Consider the following 9,120-nt stretch of genomic DNA (forward strand, 5'->3'; position numbering starts at 1 on the left):
CTAAAGAGCCAGCTTACAGAGATCTTGTTAAATAATTTCAAAAGGTTTTCTGTCAGCTAAAATGAAACTGTAAATGTTTAATATTTGAATAATATATCAAAATTTATATTTCCATCAATTAGATACTCTAAAGAGCCAGCTTACAGAGATCTTGTTAAATAATTTCAAAAGGTTTTCTGTCAGCTAAACTGAAACTGTAAATGTTTAATATTTGAATAATATATCAAAATTTATATTTCCATCAATTAGATAGTAATTTTTTTTTCTTAAAATGCATTTAATCATATGGTTGAGGGCACAACTTGAGCTTTGAAACAGAGTCATTGCAATACATTTTGATACCTTTTTTTAATGCCATGTTAAAGTTTATTTTATTCTTAAAAATGAAAAGAAGGTGACTGGAATTGATAGTACAAAAGTGAATTAAAATGGCAATAACAAAGGTCGTGATAACTCTCAGTCAGATATGGGCTGCAGGTTATCTTTGACTTTATTATATTTAAAAATCAAAAACATTAAGAATTTTTAGACGAGGGTCCAACCGAACTTAAAATATAGGAATATGTCATTTTAGTTTGAGTGCATGCATGTATATACACACAGGGATACTTCAAAAAGTCCATGAAAAGATTAGTATTATCACATAATTCTATTTATCCATAAACTTTTTGAAATATGTAGGTATATATTTCAAATATATATATGTGAAATATATATATATATACACACACACAAGCACACATATATATATTTGAAATATATATGGAGTAGGGAGCTGGGGTATAACAAAAGACTTGCCTGCTCTTATCACTATCAGTCTGCCAGAGTGACTGAAGCCCCATCTATTATTTACAGTATTATTCCTCCTGGAGGCTCTACTAATGTAAACTTGGATGGATTATGCAAAAAGTTATTGCTTTGTAAATCATACAGATATGTACAAATGTAAGCTATTATCATCACACAAGTCAAATTTTTTGACATAGATTGTTTATCAGGTATCCACCCAGAAAATAGAAATGTAAATGAAAGAAAATTTGAAATACTTCTATTAGTTATCAAATATATGAAATTGTCTCTAATAGTGAAGTGTCACACACGTTGTGAAGAAAAAAAGACCATTTACAATCTATTATAATAAATGTCTTGCCAATACTTGGCACACACAATTTTGTAAGCTTTCCAATAGCATTTCAATATATCATATTTTAATTGAAGGTGTTTGGGGAATTTATATATTCTAAATTATGTTCTTATTTTACTCTGTGTATTAAATGTAAACATGTTCTCAGTATGTTAAAATTCATATACATAGGTATGTTCTTAATAATTAAAGGCATTCAATATTTTAAGCTTTGAGTATGTCACAGATTCCTATGCAATGAAGAATATTATGATCTCTTATGCAGTCTTTCTGTGTGGAGTTCCATCAATAGTACATTTCAGAACACTGTAATATAAAAATGAACAAAGAAAGAAATTTCATCATCATCTCTTGGGTATTGTACAATGCAAATTTTATCAGTTCTTTTCTAAGGCAAAACACAAACCTCTCACCTATTAAACATGATAAATTAACATAAAAGATACACTGGCGTCCAAAGACAAAATGGAAAAGATAGTATTACTCACTGGGAAGTCTAAATACAATGGAAGAATTTGAATTATTTTTACTCTGTTATTCCTGAGCAACAAAAGAACCGTGACAGACATTGCAAATTCATCATGCATATTCACTCTGTACTTTCTTCCTGTTTCAGAAAATGTATTCTCTTATGTATTGAAGTTTTATTCTTTTCCCCCAAATGGTAAAATTCTATACATTGAGTCCACTTGTGCTGTTAATATTTGATACAAATTTTAATGTGATTTCTTTCAGAAAAATATTCCAAAACAACCAAATTGGAAACATAGTGTCTAAGTTACAAAAAAAAAAAAGAGGGGTGATCAGAAATGACAATTAGAAGATAAGTGGATTTTTACAATGCCAAAGGAGGGAAAAAATAGCTTGGATTCACCAGTATAGCTGTGGACTCAAAGGAAAGAGGAGATATTTTATGTTAGAAAGAAATGCAGAGTGATGAAAGTCTAAAATTTCTATAATTCAAAATCCCAGTAAAGTTTATGCTTTAATTTAATCATCCCATCTCAAAAGATCTCTGAGAAGAAGAGGCAATCATGTTTCTATTTTAATCAGAATCACAGACTATACCCCATAATACAGTTTTACAATATGGGATACAAAATATGCTCTATAAAATTTTTAAAATTCATTTTTAAAAAATACATGCTACTAGAAAAATAAGGATGTCATAAAAATCCCCTAATCCATAGAAAAATGCAATTTAGGAGATATAAGAAAGCATTCAAATTCTCTAGAAGCCTCTGCTCTAAGCCTTGTTCTAAGCTGGCTTTGAACTTTTGTTTCAACTGGCTGTATACCAGAAATGGGCAAAGTTAGGAGATATAAGAAAGCATTCAAATTCTCTAGAAGCCTCTGCTCTAAGCCTTGTTCTAAGTTGGCTTTGAACTTTTGTTTCAACTGGCTGTATACCAGAAATGGGCAAATCCTGAATAGGAGGTTAGAGGATAAAGATCTTCATAAAATTTGAACTCTAAAAAGGTTTTACCTTCAGTTGGGAAATTTCAAAAAGTCCTAAAATGCAGAAAGAGATGTTTGGGACACTTTTTGCACACACACAATAATTCTCTCCAAAGGTTTCCTAACCACATTCTGCTTTCAAACATGCTTGACACCAGAATTTACTCTGTTATGTAGGGCTCAATAAATAAGCTACATTCAGCTTACAGTGGTCCTAGTCAAGCCCTTGCCCCGCTTACCTGAGGGATGCCACACAAACCGTCTGAGAAAAAAAAAAGAAAAAAAAAATTGTCAAACCTTTAAATAATTTCCAAGATTTTTTCTTTTATTTCTTTTAATTTATCAATATACAATATAATTCATTTTCATGTCCCTTTACCAATTCTTCCTTTTCTCCCTCTCTCTTCCCCCTCATCAACATCATATCTGTTCACTTGTCTTAACAAAATCAAGAAATTGTTAAGATTTGTTTTTAAGAACAAATTAACGAAAATTATAAGTAGACAAAAAAATAGATATCCTGAATAAGCATTAATTGAAGCAAAAGATAATATAAAAATGGTCTAGGTACATTTGCAAAAAATGTAGATCTATGAATATATGGGTATTTAGTCTGTTTTGCTGCTTATAACAAAATACTTGGAGCTGGGTAATTTATAAGAAAACAAATTTATTGCTTACAGTTTCTGAGACTGGGAAGGCCAATGTGTCCAGGGAACACATGTGGTAAAGGTATTGTTGGTGGAGAAAGTGACCCAGGGGTCTCACATGGCAGAATGGCAGAGAAGAGAGAGAGACTAACCTCATCACTGGCTTTTCTTTTAAAGCCCTAAGAACCATGCTCATGACCACCATTAAACCAACAAATGGATTAATCCATTCACTATGGCATGGTCCTCACAATCTAATCACTTCTACAAGGCCCCATCTTTCAATTAACATAATAGGATTTCTCACCCTCAACAGTTACAGTGGGGACCAAGCTTCAATGACTTTGGGGGAGGGGGCCATGCAATCCACTGCAATATATATTTATATATGTATTAAATATAATATATACACACTAGACCTATATAATTATATATGTATTAAATTATATAGAGAGATATGTACATACACACACAGAGAGAAACTAGAAAGAAAAACTTTATTTAGGGCTTTCTGTTTCTGATGTGGATGGACAAAATGATCAGAACCAACCTCATAACTCTGACCCCCTAGATGCAACACTAACAAAATACTTCTTAAAAATCATTGATGAGTTGACAAGATCACAAAGGATGACTAAGTCAAGCTGAAGTCAAGTTCAAAACCCACAGAGATAAATAATTAAGAAAACTGCTTTCTCTGGCAAAAATTGCTGAGACTGGCTAATTGGCAAATGGTTTGGGGGAGTAAAATAAAGCTCAGAGCCTACAGAATATGGGAAGTCTTTAAAAATACCCATCCCACTCTTAGGGTTAGTCAACTGGGATTTGAACAATTTACATGAGGAACTGAAAGCAAAATGTAGCTGTACTGAATCTTCTGAGACATTTTAAGCCTGAAGTTTAGTTTAAGATGGCCTTGTACTAGCAGTTACCACAGTCAAGTGGTAGACAAAAATATCTTTTTCTTTAGGCTTCCAATTACACTTTCAAATATTTTTTCATGTATAATGATATGTACATAATCAAAGCAATCAATACATGCAAGAAAACAATTTAACATAAGTTCAATTACAGAGACAAGGAATAGACAGTAAGACTTTGGATATTAAATTATTAGACAGAATATAAAAGAACTATTTTAACATATATAAAGAAGATATATATATATATATATATATATGATGGTTAATTTCTCACCTCGACTGGACATAGGGTGCCCAGATTAAACATTACTTCTGAGTATATCTGTGAGGGTGTTTCCAGATGAGATTAGCATTTGAATTAGTAGAATCAGTAAAGTAGATGGCCCTCCCCAGTGTGGGTGGACTCAACCAATCCACTGAGGGACTGAACAGAATAAAAAACTGAGAAAAGAGGAATCTCTCTCTTTTGCCTCCTGACTGCCTGAATGAGGTGGGGCATCTCATCTTATCTTTAGTTCTCAGACTGAAATTTACTCCATGGTCTCCCCTAGTTCTCAGGCCTCTGGACTTGAGCTCAATTATTCCACTGGCTTTCCTGGGTCTCCAGCTCACGGATGGCAGATTGTGGAACTTCTCAGCCTTTATGGTCTCATAAACCAATTCCTCACAATTTCTCTCTCTCTCTCTGTGGTTCTGTTTCTCAAAAAAACTCTGATTAATACAAAATATAAACATATATAACATTCATATATAAAGAACTATTTTAACTTATAAGAATATATCTGCAAGCAAGAAGAAACTATAAAAAATGATATAGTAAATTTAAAAATCATATCAACTGGGTCATCTAAGAGTGAAAAATCATTAACTAAAATTAAACAATGTAGACGGTTTTTACAACTATTTAGATAAAACACAACTAGTAAACTGGAAGAGAGGTCAATGAAAATTTTCTAGAATTGAGAACAAGATTTATACATATAAAAATACAGTAGGAATAAAAAATGAACTTTAAAGGTCTAATATGCATTTATATAGAATGCAAGAATAGAAAAAAGAAAAAAAATAGGAAGGAAAGATAATGGCTAAGATTGCTCAGAACTGATGAAAACCATCAAGTTATAAAATCAAAGAGCCCAATTTATTCTAAACAGGATAAATAAAAAAAGAAATCCTCACATAGATGCATAATAATAATACTGTAAAAAAAATGACAATGACAAATTCTTAAGAGGAGCAGGAGAGGGTTGAAGACAGGTCATTTTAAAAGAAATCTTAGAAAAAGTGAGTTAAATAGAGAGCTTATTTTTCAATAGTAACAATAGAAGGTAAAAAATAGTACAATGCTGAAAGAAAATAACTGCCATTCTAGAAAGACATACTATACACCTAGGAAATTTAATCACTTTTATGAACACTGAAGAAATAATAATCCCTTATCCAGGGGAAGGTAAAGAGTTATTTAAAAAGGGCAGAAAATAAGATTGATATTAGACTTCTTAAACCAATAGAGAAACTTTCAAAAATAATTTCAACAAGAGAATGCAAGTCAAAGACCTTGTAGCCAGCCAGACTCTTCCTCAAGTATAATAGCCATAAACAAACAGTACGAAAATGCAGGAACTCAAGGATTATTTTCCCATAAGAATTTCTTGAGAAACTCTTGCAGAATGTCCTTCAGACAATCATGAAATGATTTGACAAGCATAAGGTTCATGGATAATCATGAAATATAATTTAATTGTTGGACTTAGACTAAATAAATGAGATAAAGAGCCAGCATAGTATGTGTACATTATATGGTTGAACAGTGCATCACTCCCCTCTGAACAATGAAAAAAAAAAATCTATAAAAACTATGAGATCATAACTTCATTTTTAACTTATAGCAGAGATGAGACCACAGCACAACAATGTAGCCTGAAAGCCAAAAAGAGGCAGAATGGAAGAAGATATAGCTACCCTCAAGTAAATATGAAGAAATCACCCAATATGTTAATGAACTGTTAGAGACTGCATAACGGCCTTTACAATATAGAATCCCTGGAAGGGAAATTGAAGAAAGCCTCCCTCTGTGGTGAGGTACAGATTAGATGATGAGTTACCATGGCAGGAAAGATGAAACTGTAAAAATGGTATTGTTATTAACATCTATTCAGAATGTTTTTCCAAAAAAAAATTATGACCTTCTTTTGCAAAATATCATAATAATGCATTAATATGTTATGATAAGTCTAATTTTCTGTGAAAGTTTTTATGTGCTTACTCTGAATTTTTGTGCATTATCTCCTTGCAGATGAGTAAAAAAACATTGGGTGGACTAGCCTCAGTTGCAAGTTACATTTTGAGTCTGGAACTCTACATTTAAAAAAAAAAGTCTCTACAAAGGTTTTGTTTAATGGGATGTTTAGCAAGGTCTCTATTTATAAAGGTAATTAACACAGGTCTGTTGTATTGCTTTTTAGTAACATATTGTTTAAAATTTAACTTAAAATAAAATATTCTTTATCATATTCTCAAATATAGACACTGTTTAGAGATAAATCCAACAAAAGGTATGCAAGATCTATGTCTATATCTATATATCTATATATCTATATCTATATCTATATCTATATCTATATATAGTAAGAAATTAAAGACTGTATAAATGTGTTAATCATTGGAATATTCAGTATTATAAAAATATCTGTATTCCTCAAATTGATTTGGACATTTAGTTCAATTTCAATCAAATTATAACTGGGTATTTTTTGGAAGTGGACAGGCTAATTCTAAAAGTCAATGCTAGAACAAAGAGCTAACCATAAGCAAAAGTGCTGGGTCCGCCACTGGCCGACCCAAACAGCCCTAGCCTCATTACCAGTCTCTCCCTTGGTGGGTGAGTGAATTGCCCAGATTCCTCTTTCCCTCTGGTCCCTGTTGGATTCTAAAAGTCAATGCTAGAACAAAGAGCTAACCATAAGCAAAAGTGCTGGGTCCGCCACTGACCGACCCAAACAGCCCTAGCCTCATTACCAGTCTCTCCCTTGGTGGGTGAGTGAATTGCCCAGATTCCTCTTTCCCTCTGGTCCCCGTTGGGAGGAGACAGGGAAGAGAGCCATGAAGAGAGGTGAGCACAGCCGCCAGCCCCAACCAGCCTGTTAAAGGACCCTCAGATGCTGCGGCGGTTCTGTCGAGCAGTTCCGTTTATTATCACACAAGCACTTGCTTTTAAAGGCAAATGGGGAAGGGAGGTTTTTTACATCCTCCAATCAGCTTAAAGGTTACAAGAGCATGCATCCTGTCTCAATGCCTAGCTATTGCAATCATGCAGTGTTCACGAGCTGGAAGCACGTATTTGGCCAATAAGGGCTAAGGCAAGGTTCCCGCAGACACCCCCATCCTACTTCCTCCCGGCGCCGTCTGAGGCTGCCATGCTAATATGCCCTTGTGGGCCCATAATGGCGCTGCTTGTAATGTCACTTAAGGTGGTGTTAGTTTTTAAGGCCCAACACAAAAGTTTCATGTAAAAGAAATACAAGGAGGGAGGGGGTATATTATAAAGTTTTCTTTAAAAAAAAATTATAGTATTTGTGCTCAAGTACAAAGAAATAGACAGATTTGTGAAAAATGACAGATATGACATTACAAATCATAACGGAAAAGATGAAATATTCTTGTACTTCTGGCTTCTGTTGAAAAGTCAGCTTTTAGTCTTAGTGTTGCTTTTTAAATTATTTGGCTTGATAGAGTTTGAATGTGCTGTCCCCCCAAAACTCATGTGAAAATCTGTTCCCCAGAGTGGCATTGTCGAGAGCTGTTTAGATCATAGGGGGTGGATCCCTCATGAATAGATTAATACCTTCCCTGCGGTAGGTAGTGAGTGAATTCTCACTGTATTGGTTCCCCCAAGAACTGCTGTTTAAAGTATCCTGGCACCTCCCTTTTGTCTCTCTTGCTTGCTCTCACCATGTGATCTTGCACCTGCCGGTTGCCTGCCACTTTTGGCCATGAGATGAAGCAACCTGAGACACGCACCGGATGCAGCTGTCCAAGAATTGTGAGCCAGATAAACTTCTCTTTTTTATAAAGTACCCAGTTTCAGGTATTCTTTTATAGCAACACAAAAATGGGCTAATACACAGCTATTTACAGATTTTTCTTTTCTTTTCTTTGTTTTTCAACAGAATTACTGTGTTTGGCCTAGGTGTGGCTTCTTTTACATTTATCAGCTTTGAGTCCATAGTGCTGATGCTGGATATCTCTCATCAAATTTTGCAAATTCTCAACCATTATGTCTTCATATATTGCCTCTGTTACATTTTCTCTCTATCTCTTTCAGATACTCTAATTACAAATATGATAAATCTTTCACTATATCCTTCATATCTCTTGAACATTTAGAATATATTATTTATTTTAATCTCTCTGTGCTTCATTCTGAGCATTTCTTCTGTCCTGTATTCCCATTGTCTGATTTCTTTCCAGTTCTGGCAAATCTATTAGCCACCCTTCAGGTTCTTCATTTCTGTTATTTACAATTTTCAGCTCTAGAATCTCCACTTAGTTTTTTTTTTGAAAGACTAAGATATCTGCCAAAATTCTCAAAGTCCTCTTATATTACCTTTAACATATTAAGGATAGTTTTATTTTTTTAATCCAGATCTCATGCCTTCCTCATCTAGATTCTGTCTGAGTCTGTCCTCAATATCAAATTATTTTGCTCAGTATGCATGATTATTTTTTATTAAGTGCTGGGAGTTGTAGATAAAAATAGTAGAGATAATTTGAGCTCTGGATAAAATGTTCTTCACAAAGCATTTATATTTTCTTCTACCAGGTGGCTGAGGCCAATAGCAATTTCAAATAAACTTAATTGAATCTAGTTTGAAACTGTGCTTGTGTCTTAGTAAGGGTTGGTTTATCCAGTTATCCTACACACATAAGGTATAGCACTTTGGAT

The sequence above is a fragment of the Galeopterus variegatus genome, unplaced genomic scaffold (assembly GCF_000696425.1).
Source record: "Galeopterus variegatus unplaced genomic scaffold, G_variegatus-3.0.2 Scaffold9, whole genome shotgun sequence".
NCBI lineage: Eukaryota > Metazoa > Chordata > Mammalia > Dermoptera > Cynocephalidae > Galeopterus > Galeopterus variegatus.